At 47.2% G+C, this 24,414-nt stretch overlaps 1 protein-coding gene across 2 annotated transcripts in view; it reads right to left on the reverse strand.

The window, feature by feature from the left end:
• The window catches only part of KLHL12 (kelch like family member 12), a 557,433-nt gene extending 534,845 nt beyond the window's left edge, over window positions 1–22,588 (reverse strand). The window contains exon 1 of one of the 2 annotated variants that reach the window (XM_078644106.1): window positions 22,432–22,588. The gene's annotated coding sequence lies outside the window, so the exon portion shown is untranslated. The remainder of the gene's footprint in view (window positions 1–22,431) is intronic. The other variant, XM_078644107.1, reaches the window with a different exon arrangement.
• Between the last annotated feature and the right edge of the window lie 1,826 nt (window positions 22,589–24,414).

Consider the following 24,414-nt stretch of genomic DNA (forward strand, 5'->3'; position numbering starts at 1 on the left):
TTATATTAAACGCAAGAAAGTTCTTGCGTACCTCAATTCCAAGCATGCGATATATCCCTTTTCCAGGAAACACATCTCGCCAAGACAGAGAAGCTCCAGCGAGATTGGGTGGGTAAGGAAATTCACAACTGCTGCCCTCCCAAGGAAGATAACCAGATGACCCCTCCGTAAAAGGAGAGTGGCCATTCTGATCCGCTGAACTCTGCCTCACACTGTGCTCAAATCCTGGGTTGACCCAGAAGGTCGCTATACATTTGCCAAATTGAAAATAGGCGAAAGAGTACTATATGTTGGCTCTGTTTACACACCAACAGGAGGAAAACGCCCCTTCTTTCTTCAACTCTCCTGGGTCTTGTCGGAAAATACATCCGTACATTTCCTGGTGGGAGGTGAATGAAACTTGGCCTGGGACACGATCCTGGACTGTACAGGCCCTATTGACATGGCAAAAATGCCAACCGTGCCCTCTTGAGGACATCATAACGGACCAAGGCCTTTTGGATTCGTGATACCTGTTCAGTCCTGCGACCGGGAATATATCCATCTGTCCCCGGTACACGGCACGCAGTCGGTTCACCACTATCAAGTGGGGTTTGTACCCGACCAATCATCTCACAACCACCTGCTGACCCTTGCCCATGCAGTATGGTCAGCAGTGGACATGCCAGAGAAGATCTTGGCTCTATCCTTTGACGACCGAGAAGGCCTTCGACAGGATAGAGTGGGATTACCTGTTCGTAGCACTCCAGAAATTCAACCTTGACACGGACTTCATCTCCAAAGTGTATTGGCTCTACGATTCCCCCAAAGCGCAGGTAAATTGTGGTGGCTTTCTCTCTGACCCCTTCCAGGTTCGCCGGGGTATGCGGCAGGCATCCCCTCTGCTCTTCCTCCCCTCTTTATTTCAGTCGCATTGTGCACTATACTTGTACACAGACGATATTCTGCTTACTCTCAGCCCGGCCCTCTTCCATCCCCGTGGTTTTGGAGACAACTGAAGCATTTGTGGCCATATCTGGTTATAAAGTCAACTAGGGTAACAGCAAGGACATCTCACTTTCAAGAGTTACCACCTGTGCTGCTATCGCCAAATCTCAGTTTCAATGTAAGGCTGCGCGCCTAAGTAAGTGAGTAAAAAAAACTTCTAGAGTGCACGAATGCTGTGGAGTCTTGGCGCTAAGTGTAGCAAGGAAGCGAGTGAAAATAGGGAGATACTGCATTATTCCTGTGAAGGGAAAAGCCACGTCTTAAGTATCATCCTAAACAGAGGTCTGGTGGGTTGAAGTCTGATGGTGCCCGGCAGCAGATTCCCCAGCTTTGATGCTCGATAGGAGAGGCTTCTACCTCCCCACCTAGCTTTATGGGTTTTGGGGACCTGGACTAGACCTTTATTGGCAGATCAAAGAGTCCGCAGAGGGGACTACGACTGAAAAAGTTTCTGTAAGTCCATCGATCTTACAGTATACAAAGCTTCATGCACCAGGCAAAGCGCCTTGACCTCAATACGCTGTTTGACCGGTAGCCATTGAAGCTCCCTAATGCTGCTAGAGATATGGTGGTATTTTGGAATATTGAGCAGCACTCGCGCTGCTGCATTTTGCAGTGACTGAAGTTTTAGCAGTTGGCGTTTATCTACGCTCAAGAACAGGGCGTTACAATAATCAATTCGAGAGAGAAGTAAAGCGACTGTAACCGATTTTTTGAGGTCAGGTGGAATAAAAGGCAACCGGCCACCAAGATTGGTTCCAGAGTGGTGGTCCATTCCCAAATTCTATGACTTCCATTTTGTCTGTGTTTAATTTAAGATAGTTCCGACGTATCCAATCCATGACGTGCTTCAGACAGCTCTGAAATCTCCCCGCCACGGTTTTGACACTTGAGGAAATGAAGATAATCTGCGTGTCTTCTGCAAATGACACCAATGAGAAACAGTGAGTGCAAGATAGTTGCTCTATATATACTGGACCAAAGTCAGGTACAGGGTGTATAGAGTCCCCAATCCCCAGAGGTATAACCGAGGTTAAAGTCAGATCTGACCTTACTCTGTAAAGTGGTAGCTAGGTCGAGCAGTAAGGCAGTACCAGAGGACAGTGTTAAGCATTTGTTGTACACACTCAGTCAGCAAAAGGTCTCACACACTCAAGAACTGAACTCTAGAACAATTGTTTTATTTTCCAAAGATATTATTGTTTTATATTAGAACCAACAGGAATCAAAATATACTTTTCTCAATATGAGTGGCTTTAGGTAATTACTTTGCAGAATGGCAATAGACTTGGTAAATACAATAGTTACTGGGGTTGCAATAGGCAACACAATTCTAAACACAATTTAACATTGAGCTCAATGGGTTTTTCTACATAAATACAGTTGATTACTTTCAGGATTACTTTTCTAACCACAGGACTGGATCCTGGATTCAGTCCTGGGACCTAAGCTGTAAACAGTTAAGTAAAAGCGTTTTGGTTACAGTTGCAATTTTTAGAGGATATAAATGTATTTTCAAAGTTGACACTTTGAAACTTTTCAGAGAAAAACTAACAATGTTATCCTATGGAAGGAAATTCAAGTCACAGGTAAAGTAGGTTCTCGTTACTTTTGTAATCCAGTACTGGACTCCTAGGTTCAGCACTGGGACCTCTACCTAAGACAGGTAATTAATTACGTTTCAGTAGTTGGTACAAGAATATTTGTAATTTGCAAAAATCAACAGAAGAAATTTCAAAGAAAATCAATCAATGGTTTCCTATGGAAGAAAATACAGGTGACTGGTAAGTATGGTTAAGGTTACTTTTGCGGTTCAATACTGAATTAGAAAGTACAGCACTGGCTTCTCTCCTGATCCCAGGTGAGTATTTCGGAAATTGTTATTTGGCTGATTTTAGATGAACATTTTAGTTTAAAAAATCGACACTTGGAAGAAATTTTAGTGTAAACCAGTCAATGTTAGCCTCAGGAAGGAAAGTGAGTTATCGGCTTTCAGGTGATTACTCGACTGGTGAGGTTAAGGTTCTGGGCATAGACTCAAGGGTCTTCCAGGGTCGGAGAGGTACAGTTGTTACACCCTCAGCGGCACAGGGGCAGCCGGGTGCACCGAGAGTAGGCCCAATGCAATCCAATAGAGGGTAGGTGGCCTTTGGTTGGAGGCTGCAAGCAGGCAGGCCACGCGGCTGTGGGAGCTGGACTCCTGGTCACTTACTCAGGGCAAGTTGGGAAGTAGCGTAGGGTAGTAGTTGCACTTCCAGCGGCACTCAGGCGGCTGGGTGCAGGGTGCTTTTGAGCCGTTGGGCGCTCAATGTTATCCAACGGGAAAGTTACAAGGTGAACAAAGGCTGCAGGCTCGGGGACGGAGATTCTTCAGGTACGACCACCACTTCGAGAGGTAAGTTGGGTTCTTGGAGAAGAGGTGAGTACCCCAAAGAAGGGCACTTGGGGCTGTGGGGCGTCTTTGGGTGTCGGGAAATCTTACCCTCGGCTGGTCGCGGTTGGAGGGGTCCCTGGTTCTGAGGCTGCAGGCGTCGTCTGGGTTGTCGAGGAGCGTCTTAGCGCACTGAACTTCGGGTCCCAGTCGCCGGGGGACGCCCTTGTGGTCTTGGGTCACTCGGGCACGGGCCGGGCAGGTGCGGAGTGGACTGGATTTGCGGTTCCTGGCTGGCACCAAGGGTATGGTTGTTGGAACTCAGGGGAGTCCCAGTCTTTGAGAGGGTCAAAGCAGGCAGGTCCTCCGGGTTTTCCAAGGTTGCTACCCGCAGGAGTCGCCGGGATTCAGCAGGGGCAGGTTCTAGGGTCGACAGGCCGGTAGGGCTGGGGCCAAGTCAGTTGGTGTTGTCCTGTTAGCAGCTGCACGGCGGGTCTTCTTCTTGATCTTCTTTCTTGTTTTCTCATCGGGATCTGAGGAAGGAAGGTTCAGTGTGCCCCTAAATACTGAATTTAGGGGCGTTACAGGTAGGGCAAGGGCAGGGACCAATAGGTACCTGTTCTAGGGAGGGTACACCCCCTATTCTGCTCCTCTCCTGTGGGAGGGGGGCAGGGGCCTATGTGTGATTGGGTAGGGCTCCCCATCTTCAAGATGTCCGGAGCCCAAGGTTGTGCTTCACCTCGCCTCTCCCACCTGAGGGGTGGGTTGGCACAGGCTGGCACACCCCCCCTTCCGAACATAGGGTTTCCCGCCAGTCTTCGCCCCAAAGTGGGGGTCAGAACTGGTGGGGGCAAGTTGCTGGGTACAGCAGGTGGTCTGGAGAAGCTCACAAGCTCACAAAGGCAGCAGGGGAGGAGACCTAGCACCTCGCCCAGGACATGCATTGTTGCAGGCCCAGGAGAGCAGGGGGCTCTCCACCCAGGGGCCCAGCAACATGTCTGCTGTGTGGCAGCCTAGGCAGCCTGTCAGACCAGACATGGATTGTAGGTTAGGTTTTCAGGGGGCAGCTCTAAGATGCCATCTGGTGCATTTCACATTAAATCTCACACTGGCATCAGTGCGGGTTTAATGTGCTGAGAAGTTTGATATCAAACTTCTCAGTCTTCAGTGTAGCCATTCTGGTGCTGTGGAGTTCGTAATGACGACCTCCTAGCACCATAATTCTTAATGGCATCACTGCCCAGGATGGCCCTGGGTACTGTAGGGGCACAGGGCTCGTGTACCTGTGCCCACACCACTGGCATAGGGCACCCAGCTAGAGGGGTGACTGAGGTATGCCAGGGCAGTGGGTCTTGTGGGCATGGCACACAGGGATGTGTGCCATGTCGACTCTTTGTTTAGTACTGTACTTAGACACTCAGCCTGCAAAGGCAGTGTGTGGGTGTCAGGGTACAGGGCCCCTAAGGGTAGCACAATAAGTGCTGCAGCCCTTAGGGGTCTTCTCTGGTCCCCATGTCCTGGGTACCTAGGGTACCATCTACTACGGGCTGCCAGGTGGCCAGAGATGCCAATTGGGTTTTAGTTTCAACACCGTTTTAGGGAAGGAACACAGGCCCTGAGCACCTGGTTGGCAGGAGCTCAGGGCACACTCAGTCAAAGCACATCAGCAGTTCAGCAAAAAGTGGGGGCATACCAATTTTTTATTTAATTTAATTTAAAGAGTTTTATATAGCGCTGGCTAGACCCAAAGGTATCAGAGCGCTTTACATGAGAATCAACAATGTAACAGAAAAAGTTAAACAATTACACAATACATCAAAAAATAGGCAATACAATTAGGAGAGGAGAGAAAGGAGAGAGAAACGTAGTGGAGGGGGAGGTGAGAAGGGGAGGATAAGGAAAGAGACAACAAGGAGAGACGAAAGGAAGTCTGTCTAAAGACCGACTGGGTAGGTGACGACCAAGGAGGATATCCACGACCCATCTCCCCTATAGCTAAACCAGGTAGCTCCATCGGGTATCAGACAAAATAGTTCAGTCTCAGTACATTTGAGAGAGGAGAGAGGGAGAGACATAAATAGAGGGAGGGTGAGGGAGGAGACGACAGGAGAGACGAAAGGAAGTTCAACAATGTGGTTCAGCAGTATAGCAGAAAAAGATCAACAATGACACATTACATCACATAATCAGCAATACATTAGGAGAGCAGAGAAAAGTAGTGGGGGGTAAGGGAGATGAGAAAGTGAGGATAAGGGAGGAGACGACCGTAGAGACGAAAGGAAGTCTGTCTAAAGACAGACTGGGTAGGTGATGGCCAAGGAGGGAATCCACGGCCCATCTCCCCTATAACTAAACCAGGTAGCGCCATCGGGCATCAGACAAAAATAGTTCGGTCTCAAGTGGCGAGGGAAGAGGTTCACGGAAAAACAGGGTGGGGACAAAGGGCAAGGGCAGATGGGGGCAGAGGACAGAAGCTGGAAAGGGTGGGAGCGGAGGGGGTGAGGGTTGGGGGAGGGGAGAGGGAGAAGATAAGGTCAGGAGAGACGCGGGAGCGTTTGCCCGAAGTCTGGCTGGGTAGGTGATAGTCAAAGGAGGGAGTCCAAAGTCAATCTCCCCTATAGCTCGCGAGGTAGCTCCACCAGGCATCATACAAAAGTAGCTAGGTCTCAGCTGTCTAGGGAAGTAAGCAGGGAAAAGGACCAGGTGGCTGGGCGGGGACAGGGACGGGCGAAGGCTGGTTGAGGTCCTGGGGAGATCAATTATTAAAGGCCACGGGAGAAGCGAAAACATCACTGAGTCGGCCATCTGGAAAATGTTCTCTTTACCCCTCTTGAAAAACAATTACGACGTAGGACAGAGACTGAGGAAGAAAGTCTTTTAACCTGCGTTTTCGTTTCATAAAATGAAGTGCTTGCATTTTCTGAACTGCAATTCTTGAGTGAGCCTTCCATTTCTACGCAAATTACATTATTCCGAATTGTTTGCCGTCCTCTCTGCAGGCCCAAGCACGTGAATGAAGAGAAAACCGTCCAGGCGTCAGCCGCAGAAACTAGCCTCAGCCCTGAGTACTCTGCTAGGGTGGCACCACCTAGGGCCTATACCTGAGTTGGGCTATTTCAACCAATAATTCTTGTAGCCCCATGTGAAAATACTGCACAATAAACCTCTGCACCTCCATGCAACGCCCACCAAAGGGCGAGAAGCAGGAGAACCTCATCAGTAACCGGGTGGCAAGCCCCCACGTCCGCCCGCCCTCCATCCTCTGGCACTTTCTCACAGTGAGCCCTTATCAGCTTAGCCAGACATGCAACACAGATGTTAAATAAGGTTGGCGACAGTGCTGAGCCTTTGAGAACACCCCAGGGAAGAAAGAACCTCTCTGATTTGAAGTTGTCCCAACACAGCCTCTGTTCCCTCCCTGTGAGAAACGAGGTGAGAAGTGCTAGATTGGGCTGTCTCCGATTCCTATTGCCTTCAGCTGCTGCGTTAATACTAGATGGTTCACGGTGTCAAACGCTGCTGATGGGGCAAGTTGGATTAGGACAGCTCTTCCTTCCTGGTCAAGCTGCCTGCGTATTTCCTCCGTGGCCATGATTAGAGCGGACTCAGCGGAGTGCTGTGGTCTGAACTAATCAAAACTGGTGTGTGGAGGGTCAAGGGGTGTTATTTATCGACCTGTCACCTTGTGCCCATAGTAACAAGCTTACAACAACCAAAGAAAGTGACCAGGTCAGGGGAGGTGTGTTATCATGATGATGACTGAGAATCACAGGGTAGTATGTGTGGAATCATAGAATGAGTCGCCAATGGCTATTAAAATTCCCATCTGACCACCCTCATGGCGGAATTTCATCATGTGGGAATTATGAATCGACTTACGTACCGTCCATTCCAAAAGGTAACGGTGCAGAGGTAATTGTCGATACATTAGCCATAATAGTGCTCAAAAAACTATTGCTGATAAAGTGCAGTGCTCAAATAATATGTGGATAAAATTGGCTACCTAGATCAAAGAAAATGTTTAGTGAGAAATGTCTAGGTGTCAAGAGTAAAAACCCGCCTAGTCATCAGAACATGGGACAACATTATGGCGATGTGAAATGGTCAACATGTTTCAGCCCAGAGGAGCATTGCTCCGGCTTTCTTCAGGACCTCAATAAACAATAGGCTACTGCAAATGAAGTGGTGCCAAGCTACAAAAACAATAAAGCATGTATAAACATAAAATTGCTTTCTGGATACTGTTATATCTACCAGGAACTTGGAGCTCCAATGTCCGCTGGAGACAGTAGGAGTTCTTTTCCCTGTCAACAAAACAAACAAAGATATACAGAATCTACTCATTTACACACATAAATCCTCATGACCACCCAGAGAAAATACAGGAAAACACACATGCGGCAATAATTTACATTCCGCATTTTTTTAAAAAGCATACTAGCTTCATCATTTAAAGGCATTTCCTGTAAATGATACTCACCCAGCATTGTGTGGGTGACGGCCTCTCCCCGCCCGGCAACCGCTCGGGGAATCTGAGGCCCCGCTCTAGAGTGTAGATAATAAAGGGTACAGTAAATACGTAGTTCAACTGTGTCCAGCCAATTAGCTCTACACGCTTAACCTAAAAAACGTGTGGGACAAGCTGCCTTTGTCCAACCTTGTAACCAACCCGTAAGATGGACCAACAATGTTATGAGATTCTATGTACCCTAAAAATAGGTGTAATAACCAAATCACCAAAAGTGAGCTATTCTGTATAGCCCTCGAGATGGGTGTAATAACCAAGTCACCAAACGTGTGCTAAGGCTACTACAGATGGTACTCAGTGGTTGTCGGGAGAGACCGCAGACCATTAGCTAGCCTGGGTCTCAATAGAGAGAACCGAGGTATGAGCAGCCCTAAGCAGATACAAGGGCTAAAAACGCACTAAAGTCTCCTCCAGAGCATAAGGTTCTGCTAACAGTCTGAACAGTGCTAAGAAGTAAGTACTTAGCAAACGGCTCCAATAAAACCAAACAGGGCTTACCTGTCCGTCGGTACCTCGCGCTCTCATCGAGCGGAAGTGGAGGTACCGGCTGGACCGCCCTTGCTGCTTAAATCCCGGAGCTGGTTGGGTACACGGGAAAACAGGAAGTGACGCCGACGAAAAAAATAAGTCCGCCCCTGGAACCAGTAAAACATATACGTTCCCATGACCAAAAGTCCTGCAATGTCTAAGGAGAGAGTTAGCTGTATTGTGCGCTTTCCTACAACCAGAAGCTTAGTTATCATATATGAAAGCTACCTGATAGGCAGCACCGATCCCTCCGGCCCCTAACAATTGGGTATTCGTCTGCTGGGTGCTCCTATCCCCCTCCTTTACAAAAGAATTTAAATATAAACCTTTCGTAATAAGATGCGCTACTAGATTTGCTAACACCACGCATGGGCAGGGACATTGTCTCCTGCTCTGGCCGGTGTGGCCATTAGAGCGCATGCGCAGAGGGATCGGAGCTGCCCATTTGGTAGTTTCCATACACCATTACATAGCTGCTGGTTGTAAGAAAGCGCATTATATAGTTAACTCTCTCCTTGGGCATTCTGTTGAGGGGTGTTCCTCCTCCCTCTTCTTCAAAAATTCAAATATTAGCTCTCGTGATAAGATGCATTACGAAATCCGTCAACACCACGCATGCGCAGGGACATAGAGTCCTACTCTGGCTAGTGTCGCCATAAGAGCGCGTGCGCAGAGGGATCGGTGCTGCCTATCAGGTAGCTTTCATATATGATAACTAAGCTTCTGGTTGTAGGAAAGCGCACAATACAGCCAACTCTCTCCTTAGACATTGCAGGACTTTTGGTCATGGGAACGTATATGTTTTACTGGTTCCAGGGGCGGACTTATTTTTTTCGTCGGCGTCACTTCCTGTTTTCCCGTGTACCCAACCAGCTCCGGGATTTAAGCAGCAAGGGCGGTCCAGCCGGTACCTCCACTTCCGCTCGATGAGAGCGCAAGGGACCGACGGACAGGTAAGCCCTGTTTGGTTTTATTGGAGCCGTTTGCTAAGTACTTACTTCTTAGCACTGTTCAGACTGTTAGCAGAACCTTAAGCTCTGGAGGAGACTTTAGTGCGTTTTTAGCCCTTGTATCTGCTTAGGGCTGCTCATACCTCGGTTCTCTCTATTGAGACCCAGGCTAGCTAATGGTCTGCGGTCTCTCCCGACAACCACTGAGTACCATCTGTAGTAGCCTTAGCACACGTTTGGTGACTTGGTTATTACACCCATCTCGAGGGCTATACAGAATAGCTCACTTTTGGTGATTTGGTTATTACACCTATTTTTAGGGTTACATAGAATCTCATAACATTGTTGGTCCATCTTACGGGTTGGTTACAAGGTTGGACAAAGGCAGCTTGTCCCGCACGTTTTTTAGGTTAAGCGTGTAGAGCTAATTGGCTGGACACAGTTGAACTACGTATTTACTGTGCCCTTTATTATCTACACTCTAGAGCGGGGCCTCAGATTCCCCGAGCGGTTGACGGGCGAGGAGAGGCCGTCACCCACACAATGCTGGGTGAGTATCATTTACAGGAAATGCCTTTAAATGATGAAGCTAGTGTGCTTTTTTTTAAAATGCGGGATGTAAATTATTGCGGCATTGTGTGTTTTCCTGTATTTTCTCTGGGTGGTCATGAGGATTTATGTGTGTAAATGAGTAGATTCTGTATATCTTTGTTTGTTTTGTTGACAGGGAGAAGAACTCATACTGTCTCCAGCGGACATTGGAGCTCCAAGTTCCTGGTAGATATAACAGTATCCAGAAAGCAATTTTATGTTTATACATGCTTTATTGTTTTTGTAGCTTGGCACCACTTCATTTGCAGTAGCCTATTGTTTATTGAGGTCCTGAAGAAAGCCGGAGCAATGCTCCTCTGGGCTGAAACATGTTGACCATTTCACATCGCCATAATGTTGTCCCATGTTCTGATGACTAGGCGGGTTTTTACTCTTGACACCTAGACATTTCTCACTAAACATTTTCTTTGATCTAGGTAGCCAATTTTATCCACATATTATTTGAGCACTGCACTTTATCAGCAATAGTTTTTTGAGCACTATTATGGCTAATGTATCGACAATTACCTCTGCACCGTTACCTTTTGGAATGGACGGTACGTAAGTCGATTCATAATTCCCACATGATGAAATTCCGCCATGAGGGTGGTCAGATGGGAATTTTAATAGCCATTGGCGACTCATTCTATGTTTCCACACATACTACCCTGTGATTCTCAGTCATCATGATAACACACCTCCCCTGACCTGGTCACTTTCTTTGGTTGTTGTAATGCTGTGGTCTGAAGCCATGTTGGGTGGGATCTAAAAGGTCATTTGCATCTAAATAGCCAAGTAGCTCTTGGTTAATAGATTTCTCTGGGATTTTGCAATGTTCAACACTCCGTCCATCATCCCCTTTGGTATCGCTTTGTTCGCGCTAGGTTGGCTGGGTATGCCCAGACGTGGGTCCCTTGCTCACTTTGCTACAGGATTCAAGATAGCCTGGCTGATGAGGGTCATGAACCCGAAACCGCTCCCAGGATGCTTGTTTCCGGTCCAGGGAAGACATGGCTTGGCAGTTCGGGCTGGACTGTTCCCATGAGGCACAGGGTCAGACTGATTTGCATATGGCCATGTCTGAACTAGGGTGGTGGAGTGAGCTAAAGAATGATGATGGATTAAACCCAGATCAGTTGGCTGGGGGTGAGTACAGAACCTCCCCTTTGGTATTGCTATGTACAGAACCTGGGCACAAACCCACAAGCTCCTCTCGGTGGATGCCTGCCTTCATGACAAAGAACCCATATGGAGTAATCATGGCATCCGATTTTGCAGGGACATGCTTGATTGGACTTGCTGGTGTGCAGCAGGCATACATATTTTGTCACACCTGATATGTCAGGGTGAACTGAAGTCCTATGAGTCATTGCTGAAAGAATTCTGCCCGTCACAAACCCAGTACTTGTGCTATATGCAACTGCGCCACTGTGTAGTGAGCAGGTTAGGCCTGAGGCCCTTGGTCTGTACCCCCCATCCCTCGTGTACCTTGATACATGGGGCCAGTTTAAGGGCATGATGTCCGGGCTGTATAACCTACTGATCTGCCATCTATACTCACAGCCACAAGCAAAGCGCCCCAAAGAGGTCCCGCAGACTCATCTTCAAGTGGAATACGATGATGAGGACTGGGTGGGGATACTGGAGTCCCTGGGAAGGGGGAACCGAGAGGCCGGATGAAGTACAGTCTGTTTAAAATTCTGCAGGGCTGGCATTGGACGCCGGTCTCCTCTATGCCGCGGGCCTGCTGCCGCACTCCTGTTAGAGTTGCAATCATACACCCTGTGACATGGTTCACCTTCTAGCAGAGTGTCCCACGGTAGGGACCACGGCGGGAGAGACTCTGGATATACCCCCCTACTATCGAGTCACCTGATACTCCTGCAAGACCTGGTGGACATCCCCCAGCTAACATATCATGCATGCAACCTCCTCACTACTACTCTCACGACAGCCACAATCTGCATGCTACGTCATTGCTGCTCTTTAAAAGGTACCAACCCATGGGGAATGGTTCACAGCCATGTCAAAGACAGCCTCCTATGAGAAGGTGATCTTTAACCTGAAGGATAGGGCTGATTAGTTCCTGGTTATCTAGTCCCCCTTTCTAGAGGAACACTGACCCGTTTGGCCACTCTCCCTGCCTTCTTTGTCCAGCTCCTTTCCCGTTTCTTTCTTCCACCCCCCTGCTTCCTCCCCTCTTGGTTTTCTTGCTCGCATGTTATACTGGCCCCTTCTCCCCCTCTCTGTTTTTGGAATCATATTCATTATACTTTACAATTGTATCACTCTTCTATACTTTTGTTTCTTGCATTCTGATTTGTTTTTATTGAAATTTGTGATTTCAATAAAATTAATCCAATACAGAAAAAGACACTTTGCATAACTCACAGGGTAATCAATCAAAGGGGACACAATATGATTAGTGCTCTCCTTACTTCCTACACCCCCAATAGAACATTAATGTCCTCTAACACTGGTCTTTTGATGGTCCCTCGCATTCAGTAGTCCAGATGGGGTGGAATGTTTTTCTCTTATATATCCCCCAAACTGTGGAATTCAATGCCTATCAGCTTGAGAACTCAAATTTAGAAAGCTCCCCAAATCCTGGCTTTACGCCAACTAGCCCCTCTACGTATTATAGGGTTAGAATAATGCTTACTCACACAGCATTGGGAAGCCTTCGGGTAGCTACACGCTCTTCTACTCCACATAACATAAGATGTTTGCCACACTCTGTCCACTGCAATGTCTGTATGACAGATGAGTAGTAGACCTGTGGACTTGTCTAAAATAATGAACTACCGGATTACTGTCAAAAGGAGCATGTTAACCTACTGAAGAAAACTACATTTGGGAAATTATCAGTTCTAGAAAGCCATTACAGATGGCAAGCCAAAAAGGAAACTTTGCCACAGCTCATTGGTTATTTAATAGAATTACTTTATGATTCTTTAGAGTATAAATTCAAAAGTGTAATTCGCCACTTGCTACCAATAAAGAAATCAACTAGTATAAACTACTGAATCTGACACGCAAAAGGTTATCAGTTTCTGCACATGCAAATGATAATTTGTAAATTGAAATGCATTGGAAAGTAGTAAATAGTAGGTTAGTTCATTCAGAATAAATTTACTCTATAAAATCCAAAATATAGAAAGCCAAATTGATGCTAGTTGCTTGTAACTTGATTTGGAATGTATTTTATTGCATATTAGCAAATATATCAGGGAACACATCTGTTCTTATTTTTTTACGGAAGCATAAAAGTAGTCTAGCATAAATTATGTGTATTAAAATATGAGGTGTGCAAAGCTGAAGCAAGAACAGGGCAACAACATATTTATGGAACAGGAATGAAATCTGTTACCAATCGCCAATTTTGAAATATCAGTTAAAGACTGCCACAGCTGCAATAGATTCCTGAAATATAGCATGAAAAACATTTGACCCTTTTTTTTTGATACACCAATGAAAAGAAAATGAAATGTGAAAAAAATCCCTGAGCAGCTTCAAATGACCTAAAAGAGTCAGATGGCTCACTGTTCACTCAGCAACAGGTTAAGTATTGTACATCATCCGATACTTATTGTGTTCGTGAGCAGCCACAGACTATTCTACAGCACCACTAGAAAGTTCCCTTTCTATCTTACTCAACTGGTTGTCCACCTACTTGAGTACGCTGTCCAACACCCCAATCTTTAAGATAACTTAGCAATGGAAATACGTACCATTGAAACAAGCAATAATGGACAACAGGAATTTACGGACGAGTTGGGTGGTTACTGAGGTAGTTTTAGATTTTGTTGGTAAAGCAGTTGGATCCCTCATTAGAAAGTTCCATTTAATCAACTTTCCCCTGGACATCGTGAAACTGGAACAGATGGCATGGAAACATTCACGAAAATTAAGATGATCGACGTTCCACTGAGATTGTGTATAGCTGTTATTATCAGGATCTGATAGGTGGATGACCACAAACAGTTGGTTTGGAGACTATTCGTAGATTACAAGCTCTGATGCAGCTCGTTGCGTATGAGCGAAATGTGTTGGCTGCATTTTTTTTAAGAGATTTGAAAAAATAATAAAGAATTGATTTTTAGCAAATAGAGGAGTAATCAAGAGATATGCCCGTTGACATAACAACAGCCACCCAACTAAGCTTGTCTATCATAGTTGCTGAAGTGGAGGAGGCCTTAGCACAGGGTATTTGTTTGAAAGCCCCAGGCCCAGACAGAGTGCCTCTTGATCTCTTTAAAAGAAATCCTAAACTATGGGCACCTTTACTAGCAAATGTTTTTAAAGCAGCTATTATTGGCCCTTTGCCAGCGTCCTGGAAGGAGGCAATAGTGGTCCCAGTTTTTAGGTCTCGTCTAGGCAGCATGCATGCGCTGCTCTAGGAGGGCCTTTAGTCATCGGTCTTCACTTTTCAATCCCTGCACTCGTGCTTGTGGCGGCATCCACCTTGCGGGAACGAGTAGCAGAGCGGCCACGTTAATTACAAACATATGGCCGCTGCTCACTCCCGCAAGGTGGATGCTGCCACAAGCACGAGTGCAGTGCTTGAAAAGTGAAGACAGTGAAGACCGCTTGTATTCGATGAAAGAAAACGTGTTTCTTGCAGAGCGTGTTTTGCTCTCACTCTTGCGTTCAGATTGGTTTAGTGAGCTATGTCATGACAGTGTTTACATCCCCAAGTCAGTAATGCTTCAGTGACCGATACACCATTTCTGTTCTCACCATTTACTTTCTGAGCTCCAGCTTGCGTAAATGCTTCTGCTGGTTTCTCTGTACCATGTTCACAGCCTGATTTTGAGGTATGTATGAAATCTTATTGAGTTTGATGTTATCTTTCACACAGCGGAAATGGAAAGTATACAGGCAGAAGTGCCCGGCTGCATTTCTCCTGAGGATTCAATGCATGCCTGTGGTCTGGGAGGAATGAGGGTTTACCTGATCTGCAAGCAGGTATAGCCATGATTGGCATGTACAGCTTTGAACCCCCCCCATGTCTCACCCACACAGCTTGGAAGGCTTCCGGGCTGTTGTGCGGTGTTACTCCCAGTGGAGCTGCGGCAAAATACGTTGTTTTTCTTAAAATATCAGCGGTTAAGTCATCATGCGAAGGATCGATGCATGACTGAAATGTTGGAAGTGTTGTTCGGACGGAGGAAGCCTTCAGGCTCTGTTGATTTTCTAAAGACTTCTTTGTGTGGGCTTCTGAGGGATGCGCATGTGGCGTTGCTGCTTAATTGCATTAAGTTGAGTTTTTAACACACAGGACATGCAGATGACTAGTTTGCCACTTGAAACAAAGTTGTGTGTTTATACCATTGATACATGCGCTAAGGAATGTTAATTTTTGCGTGCCAAATGGCATCTCACTGTGAGACCTTGTGGCCGAGTCCTTATGTGAATGTTCTTACCCATACTCTGCTAAAGCACCAGTGCATTGCCGAAATAGGTATGTGACTTTTGTTTGCTGTTTGTTTAGTGCACAAAATACTAATCTTTGTGCCCTTCTGTCGGCCACAGTTGAGTCAACAGTGTAAATAACGACAGGGAAAAGGTGCCCATCCTACTGCCAACTCATGATTTTCACATTATTCTGCTCAGTTTCATTACATATACCCTTCAGACCTGCCTTCCCCTAATCTCTTCTCATTCTCCTCTTCTCCATATTCTAATCTTCTCCATATTCTAATCTTCACCCCCTCTTTCTTGTCCAGTCTGCGCCTCCTTACGCACTACTTTCCTCTTTTTACTCCTCTCCTCCGCTCCAAATTCTTCTACTTGTGTCCTTCTCTTCTCTCGACAAGCTTCCATTCTTTACTTCCTCTCTCACACATTTCCTCTCTTAAACCACCTCCTGGGTCTTTCTCATCCCACCTCTGAGGCTTCACCTCATTTGTCAATCTTCTACTTGCACTTTCGACTTCTGCTCTCCCCACGCCCCTTTTCTATCTGTCAGCGTTTGTCTTGTTCTTCATACCTATTTTTAGGGTCGAGGCTGCAAAAGCATTCGCTTAGACATGCTAGCGCATGCGTTTCGCTTACGAGACACTGTTATTAACAAAAGTTCTTGTAGCCCGCCTTTGGGACCTTATAAGTGTTTAGCCATGCAACAGTTGATGTTATTGCACCAAGGATATTGTACTGCATAAATAAATACTTAAAAGGTCCCAAAGGCGATACCTATTGGCTATGCCAATGCATGTTAAAAAGGGCAATAGGAGTGATCCAGCACGCTATGGGCCCATTTCACCGATTGATGCCACAGCTAAGGTACTGAGCAGGTTCCTTCTTGCCCGTTTAGAAGATTGACTATTCACCACAGGGTTCATGTCCAATACACAACATGGTTTTAGGAGGAGATGGGCACGAAATAGCAATGTCTCAACTTGTCCCCAATTGTTAACAAGTTCGTGAGTGCCAGGAAGGGTCATATCCACCTGGCCTTCATGGACTTATCTAGTGCTTTTGACACTGTCAACCAGGACAAATTGTGGGCCATAATGGAAGGCATGGGTGTTGAAGAAGCATTATTAACCCTCCTCCGCAGGATTCACTCCAATACCATGGTCAGCATAAGATATGGCAATAAAGGAGAAAAAAACTCACTGATTATTTCAACAGAGGATGTTCGGCAAGGGTGCATTTTAGCCCCAATACTGTTCTCAATTTATACAAATGGACTGGAGGCTTTTTTATTAACTAGGGAGCTTGATTTTCCTAAAATCAATAACAAATCTGTTCCTTTATTATCATACGCGGATGACACTGTTTTAATGGCAAGGACAGCTATGAGCCTGCAGATATCTCTCGATGCCTTTACTGATTTTATGTCTTCAATTTTATTAAATCATATATAATGGTCCTAAGACCACAAAAACTAAAACTTTCATTGTACAGGGCAAGAGAATAGAAAAGATAAATAGTTTTTCTTACTTGGGCAATTTATTTAACAATCAAATGAAATGGAAACCACTTTTAACCACTAGAGTAAAACAGACAAGTAGGATTATGGATGTGTTATTCTGTTATGTATGTAAATTAGGGGACAAGCCTGTGAGGGAATTAATCACTCTCTATAGAGCTAAAGTCCTCTCCATCTCAACTTACGGCGCCGATGTTTGGGGATATCACAAAAGCCATAAGCTCCAAGGAATAGAGAATAAATTCATTAAATGATTATTGATGACACTGAATACTGTCCCTACCCTTTTTTGTCACAGGGAACTTGGATTAGAGTTTATAGAAGACCACATAGGCAGCCCCCCTCGGCTTTTATGGGCTAAGATTTGGCTTTCAGAGGATCTAATGTTTTCAAGAGGAGTCATCAAAGATTGTCTGAATTCGGACAATGCTTTAATGATACCATGGCTTTATCATCTAAGGGAAAAATACCATGTGATAGGATTGGGGCACTTTTTTGAAAATCCTGAAAGTATCTCCCCAAATGCCAAGGTTATGTATCCCCCCAAATGCCAAGGTTATCATTAAATAAGTGTACCGTAATAAGGGCAACATATGTGATTACCAACATGGCGAGATGGGGGTGTCCCATGGGTTCCCCGCCCCACTGCAATACTATTTAACTTTTCCACTAACTCCCAGATTACATTTTATTACATTTACAATTTATTTATCTGGAGCGACCGTTGACCCGGTCTCCAGGCAGGTCGCCCTCCACGCAGCGCAGCTCCACCTGACTGCGCCCGTGTCCTCAGCCCAGCTGCTGTCACCGTAACGGTGTTCTGGGTTCGAGGCCCGCTGTAGGCTCTGCTCGCACACCCATCTTATTGTAATTGTACTGTGGTTGTTCATTGTTATTGTACTGTAGTGCATTTCTGTTGCTTACTGGGTTTTGTCTACATTTTTCGCCCCCTGTACGTATTGTGCCCCTCTTTGCCTTCTGTATTCCCCTCGCCGTTTTCTCCCTCCCGTTTTCCCGCCGCTGCGTACCCTGTAGCCCCGCCCCCTCGTCACACATTCGCCTCCCCGCTCCCGCCTCCCAGCTACTCCTCCCTCCTATTTCCCCTTATATGGCGGCCGCGCCACTGGCGCGCCAATGCGTGCCTACGGCACGCCCGTCTGCGCCCAGCTCCAGGACCCCTGGCCCCCGCGAACGCCACGACACCCGCATCTGCTACGACTCCTGCACCCTCCAAGCACTCATTGCCGGACGATCACGCACCTGCTGCCTGGCCGCCCCGAGGCGCACCCAAGGGCCCTTCACCTGCTGGAACTGCGGCTTCACAAGCATATGGCCCACCAACCCACCTACCAAAGAACCCAACTACCTCATATGCATCCTTCGCAACAACCGCTCCGCACGCAAACACACCATTGAACTCTGGAACCTACTGGACTCCAACACCCCAGACGTCGCGTTCCTGACGAAGACCTGGCTGAACCCCTCCTCGGCACCGGACATAGCCATCCCGGAGGGCTACAAGATGACCCGCAAGGACCACGCCAACGGAGTAGGAGAATGAATTTCCATTGTCCACAGGAACACTCTCAAAATCTTGACAAACACCAACGACACCCTCAGCTTCGCCGAACACCTGCACTTCCAGATCCACACCGACCCCAACACCACCCTCAGAGGAACCCTCATCTACAAACCCCCCCGGACCTCGACCCCAATTCAACGATTCCATCGCCGACTTAGTCAGCACACATGCCCTCACCTCCACGGACTACATTAATTTAATTTTTAATTAATTTAACAAACTTATAAAGCGCAGCTGTGACCATTGCAGGAATCCTGGCGCTGATAAGGTCTGATGAGGCGGAAAGAGGAACACAAGGAGTGCGGGCTTCAGGCAGTTACCTTGGGGAATAATCAGGTTTTAATCATTTTTCTAAAAGGAAGGAGTTCATGTGTCTAATCTCAACCGGGAGAGTATTACAAAGTATGGCGGCTGCCACTTCAAAGGATCTACCTCCAGCTCGGACCTTCCTGAATCTGGGGACCACTACCAGCTTAGCATCTTAGGATCGAAGTCGTCTGGTTGGAGAATACCAGGCAAACTTTGATTGCAAAGGGGCTGGGCCAGATCCATGGAGAGCCCTGAAAACTATGCAGAGGGCCTTGGATTGTATCCTCGGGGGACATGAACTTCCACCTCGAGAACAGCAACGACTCCAACTCTTCCACCCTGATCGACAACCTCTGACTCAGACAACTCGTCACTACACCCACCCACTCTGCCGGCCACACACTTGACCCCATCTTCACAGCAAGCCCTCACGTCTCCTTCAACCACACCACCGTACTCCATTGGACCGACCATCGCTGCATCCACTTCACCTTCTGGAAACCCACCACGCACCACCGCACTCAACAGATCCCCCGCCGCTCCTGGAGCAAAGTCACCGAAGACCAGCTAACCAACACCCTAGCCCGGAGCCCACCCGCAGACCCGACCGACCCAGACGCCGCAGCCCACAACCTCAGACAGTGGATCAACAACTGTGCCAACACCCTTGCCCCACTCAAGAAGCCCTCCAACAGCCAGACCAGAAAGAAAGCGAGCTGGTTATCTGAAGACCTCTAGGCCTCCAAGCAAACCTGCCGAAAGCTAGAGAAGAACTGGATCCGTGAACAAACACCGGAAAACCAAGCAGCCCACAAGAACGCAACCCGCAGACACCACCACCTCATCAGATCCGCCAAACGAGCTTCCTTCAAGGACCGCCTAGACAGCAAGGCACACAACAGCAAACAGCTCTTCAACATGGTGAAGGAACTCTGCAACCCCAGCTCCAACACCAATGATATCCCACCTTCGCAAGACCTGTGCAACTCGCTAGCCACCTTCTTCCACCGAAAGATCGCAGACATCCACCACAGCTTCAACGCCGCAACCAACCCGGAAACCACCGAGACCCCCGCCCCCACGACCACCACCCGCACCAACCACCTGGACCAACATTAACGACACCATCAAGATCATGAACGACACCATCAAGATCATGAACTCCATCCACTCCGGATCCCTGTCAGACCCATGCCCAATCCACATCTTCAACAAAGCCAGCACCACCATCGCACCCCATTTCCGGACAGCCATCAACATCTCATTCGAGGCAGCGACCTTCCCGAAGAGCTGGAAGCACGCAGAGATCGATGCCTTACTCAAGAAACCCAAGGCGGACCCCAAGGACCTCAAGAACTTCTGACACATCTCCCTGCTCCCGTTCCCAGCGAAGGTCATCGAGAAGGCCGTAAACAAACAACTGACCAGATTCCTTGAGGAAAACAGCATCCTGGGTTCCGCAGCAACCACAGCAACGAAACTGCCCTCATCGCAGCCACCGACGACATCAGGACCATGCTAGACAATGGAGAAACCGCGGCACTCATCCTCCTGGACCTGTCAGCCGCCTTCGACACAGTCTGCCACCGCACACTACGAACACGCCTACACGAAGCCGGGATCCAAGAGAATGCCCTGGACTGGACAACATCCTTCCTCTCCGGCAGAACACAGAGCGTCCGCCTCACCCTCTTCCGCTCCGTAGCCACCAAGATCATCTGCGGCGTACCCTATGGCTCATACCTCAGCCCAACGCTGTTCAACATCTACATGACACCGCTCGCCCACGTCACCCGACTGCACGACCTCAACATCATCTCCTACGCCGATGACACCTAGCTGATCCTCTCCGTCACCAAAGACCCCCTCAACGCCAAAACCAACCTCCACGAAGGAATGAAGGCCGTCGCCGAATGGATGAGAAACAGCCGACTGAAGCTGAACTCGGACAAGACGGAGGTCCTCATCCTAGGATCCACGCCCTCGGTCTGGGACAATACCTGGTGGCTGACCGCACTAGGAACAGCTCCAACCCCCACCGACCACGCATGCAACCTAGACGTCAGTCCACGACACAACCCTCTCCATGACGAAGCAGGTTAACGCCGTCTCTTCCTCCTGCTTCACCACTCTCCACATGCTCCGCAAGATCTACAAGTGGATCCCCACCGAAACAAGAAAGACAGTCACCGAGGCCCTCGTCAGCAGCAGATTAGACTACGAAAACACCCTCTACGCAGGAGCATCGGCCAAACTCCTGAAACGGCTCCAGCGCATCCAGAACGCCTCCGCACGCCTGATCCTCGACATCCCTCGCCACAGCCACATCACACCCCACCTGAGAGACCTGCACTGGCTCCCCGTCAACAAGAGGATAACCTTCAAGCTCCTCACCCACGCACACAAGGCACTCCACAACACCGGACCAGAGTATCTCAACAGCTGACTCCGCTTCTACACACCCACCCACCAGCTCCGCTCTGCTGACCTCGCCACTGTCCCCCAGATCCGAAGAGTGACCGCCGGTGGCAGATCTTTCTCCCACCTCGCCGCCAAGACATGGAACACCCTCCCCACCCACCTACGGCAGACCCAAGACCTACTGACCTTCAGAAGACTCCTCAAAACCTGGCTCTTCGAACAGTAGCAGCACTCCCTCGCCCTTCAGTGCTTTGAGACCCTCACAGGTGTGTAGTGCGCTTTACAAATGCTTGATCGATTGATTGATTCCGCCTATGCACTGTGCACTTTCTGCTGGCATTCCCGCACCAAGGAGGGTGCACGGATAAGCTTATGTCGTGCGATAATTTTTCAAGCCAAAGCACGATGCACTTTGTATTATTCTACACTTTGTATAAATCAGCGAGAATTCGATTTATACTCCCGCTACTAAGGAAGATTCGCAACTGCTCATATACTATGGGTAAAAGACGAATATAATTATTGGTGAACCATCATGCTGCTCAAACTGACTGTTGTATGTAAATAACATTACACTGCTAGAATGTTATGAATTGTTTTCTATCTCTTTTTATTGTGTTTGATTAATGAATTGTAAAACTTTGTGTAAACTGTTAAACTTTTATGGTTCTTTGAACCGAAATAAAGTTATTCTTGACTTGACGCCTTGATTTTTGGACTTATGGAATTACTGGTGTAACTGATGGTGGGATGTTGCCTCTCCATTTGCTACGTTATTGTGTTTGTAAACAAGAATAGATATCACACGATGCCACAACAACTCTATAGTAACACCCAATGAGCACCATTAACAATATCCTACTGACTTAAGGAGTACCCTCCGCGACACCAACTTTTAAAAGTCGCAGTGAGTGTCAATTTGCTGAGAGAAGCCCGACAACACTTATTTTCGAGTGCAATACACTGGGCACACATTTATGATAGGTCTAGAAAGAAAATCCATACATTGTTGAATGAAATAAGAGGAGCAAAAAATGAAGAAAGGACTAATTACGCGAGGGGTTAACATCATATACAAATGTCAATAGCATTACTGATGTGGGGCACACCCCACACAAATACACGTCCTGCGAACATGCTCATGAACATGCCCTCACTTCCATGAAATAAAACGTTTCTAATGCACGAAAATACTAACAGCTGCTTGTGCCCCTCTTTCTTACTAACCTCGCAAAAACATGCTTGCGACCTCGTTATTTCCCCCACCTCTTTTCCCTCCGGGCCCGGGTAGCGACCGATACACCAGCAAAACCGGGGGCGTGAGCCCCAAACAGTACACGTACAGACCAAGCGACGGCACAGGTCAATGACGTCATTCTATTATGATGACACTCCCTTCCTACCCTGGCAACGGCGAGAGCGCAGCGATACAGAGAACGGACGGCAACCGGGATAAACTGAATATCGGAAAAAGGGCTTTGTCCTTCCTTGTAGAACTGAAAGTAAGGAACCTCTCAGTCCTCCGATGCTTTGTAAAGAGAAGAAGGCGTGAGCGTAACCACAAGCACAGCTTTCTATTCAGTAAAAAATTTAAGAAGCCTCTAAAATATTTTTCGTATTATTTCACTGTTTTCTGGCTTTGTGAAATATCAGACAATACGTTTTGTGTTATACTACAACAATAAAAAAAATTCTCTACAGTAATTAAAATTGCTTTTTTCCCCCTTACAAACTCACATTGTGCACTTCAGTTCTTTACCAACGACTCGAGTCATTATCAATTTCAATATGGCCACCTAACATGCGCGTCTCGTTTACTTTTGGTTAAAGACAAGTTGCTTCTTTCATCCTTCAGGTGAAATTGAGCCAACCTGTCTACTGTCTTTCCTATTGCAGTAAGCGTGCAGGTACAATTTGGCAGTACAGCCCCTTTTTAATAAAAAAAAATCATATTGTTATTTCACAGAACTACAGTAGCAAAACTGCTAGTAACAGAAACGAAAGTGGGTTTTGAAGAAGGAGCTTTAGTTTAATGCACCTCACTTCGTCACATCTCATCATCATATAGAATAAGAACTGTCCCTCTCTAGCCGTTGATTAACTTCCAAGTTCCCCAGGTCCATGAGTAATGTACTGCTCCAGACCAGGTTTCTTCCTTTAAATTGCACTCAAGTCCCAAAATTCAGAGAAAACAAGCACTAGCAAAGCCAATAGGTCTCACCATTGGAAGAGATATAGGTTTAGGCAAGGGGGGTTTAGCCACGTTGTACACCAGCGTGACTGCTGTTCAGAATAGCTAAAAGTTATTGGCGTGGGGTGGGGAAGAGTGGATTGGGGAGATTGAGGTAGAGTGGGGTTGATTGGCGAAGAGTGGAGTGGGGGTAGAGTGGGGCAGATTGGAGTGGGGGAATTGGGTAGCTTGAGATGGAGTGGGGTAGACTGAAGTGTGGTATGTATGAATGAATGAATATAATATTTTGAGTCGCTAACTTAGCCCAAGGGCATCAAGGCGCTAACCACAGAGCAATGTGCAGGCAGAAGACACATTCTGACCAACATCTAAGGGAACAGCCAGGTCTTTAAAACCTTTCGAAAGAGCGTGTGTGATTGCTGCCCCGCAATTTCATCAGGGAGGGAATTCCACAATTTAGCTGCAGCAAATGAAAAGGCTCTCCCGCCCTATCTCATCCTTTTGAACCTGGGAACGATAACAAGATGTTTGCTTGCTGAGCTGAGTTTCCTAGTGGGAGCATAGTGTTGAAATAAAGCTTTAATGCCCTCCGGACCCAGGCCATAGTAGGCATTGTGAGTGAGACAGAGGGTTTTAAACATCATTCTGCGGTCCATTGTGAGCCAGTGCAGAGAGAGAAGAGAAGGCGAGACTGAGTGATGTTTAGGCAAGTCCATCACTAGCCTTGCAGCGGCATTCTGCACTAGCTGCTGGCGAGGCAGCTGTCCTTTGTTAATGCCCAAATAAAGGGCATTACAATAGTCTAATATGGACAGTATTAGCGCAACAACAACTTGTTTGCAAGCAGCAAATGAAAGGAACTGCGAGATTTTCCTTATGGTAGAGTTGAGTGGGCTATATTGGGGTGGATCTGAGTGGAGTGGAGTAGATTGGGGAAAAGTGGAGTGGTGTGGAGTAGGGTAGATTTAAGTGGAGTCGGGAAACTGGAGTGGAATGAGATAAATTGGTTGGATTATAGT

The sequence above is a fragment of the Lissotriton helveticus genome, chromosome 5_1 (assembly GCF_964261635.1).
Source record: "Lissotriton helveticus chromosome 5_1, aLisHel1.1, whole genome shotgun sequence".
NCBI classification, from domain to species: Eukaryota; Metazoa; Chordata; class Amphibia; order Caudata; family Salamandridae; genus Lissotriton; species Lissotriton helveticus.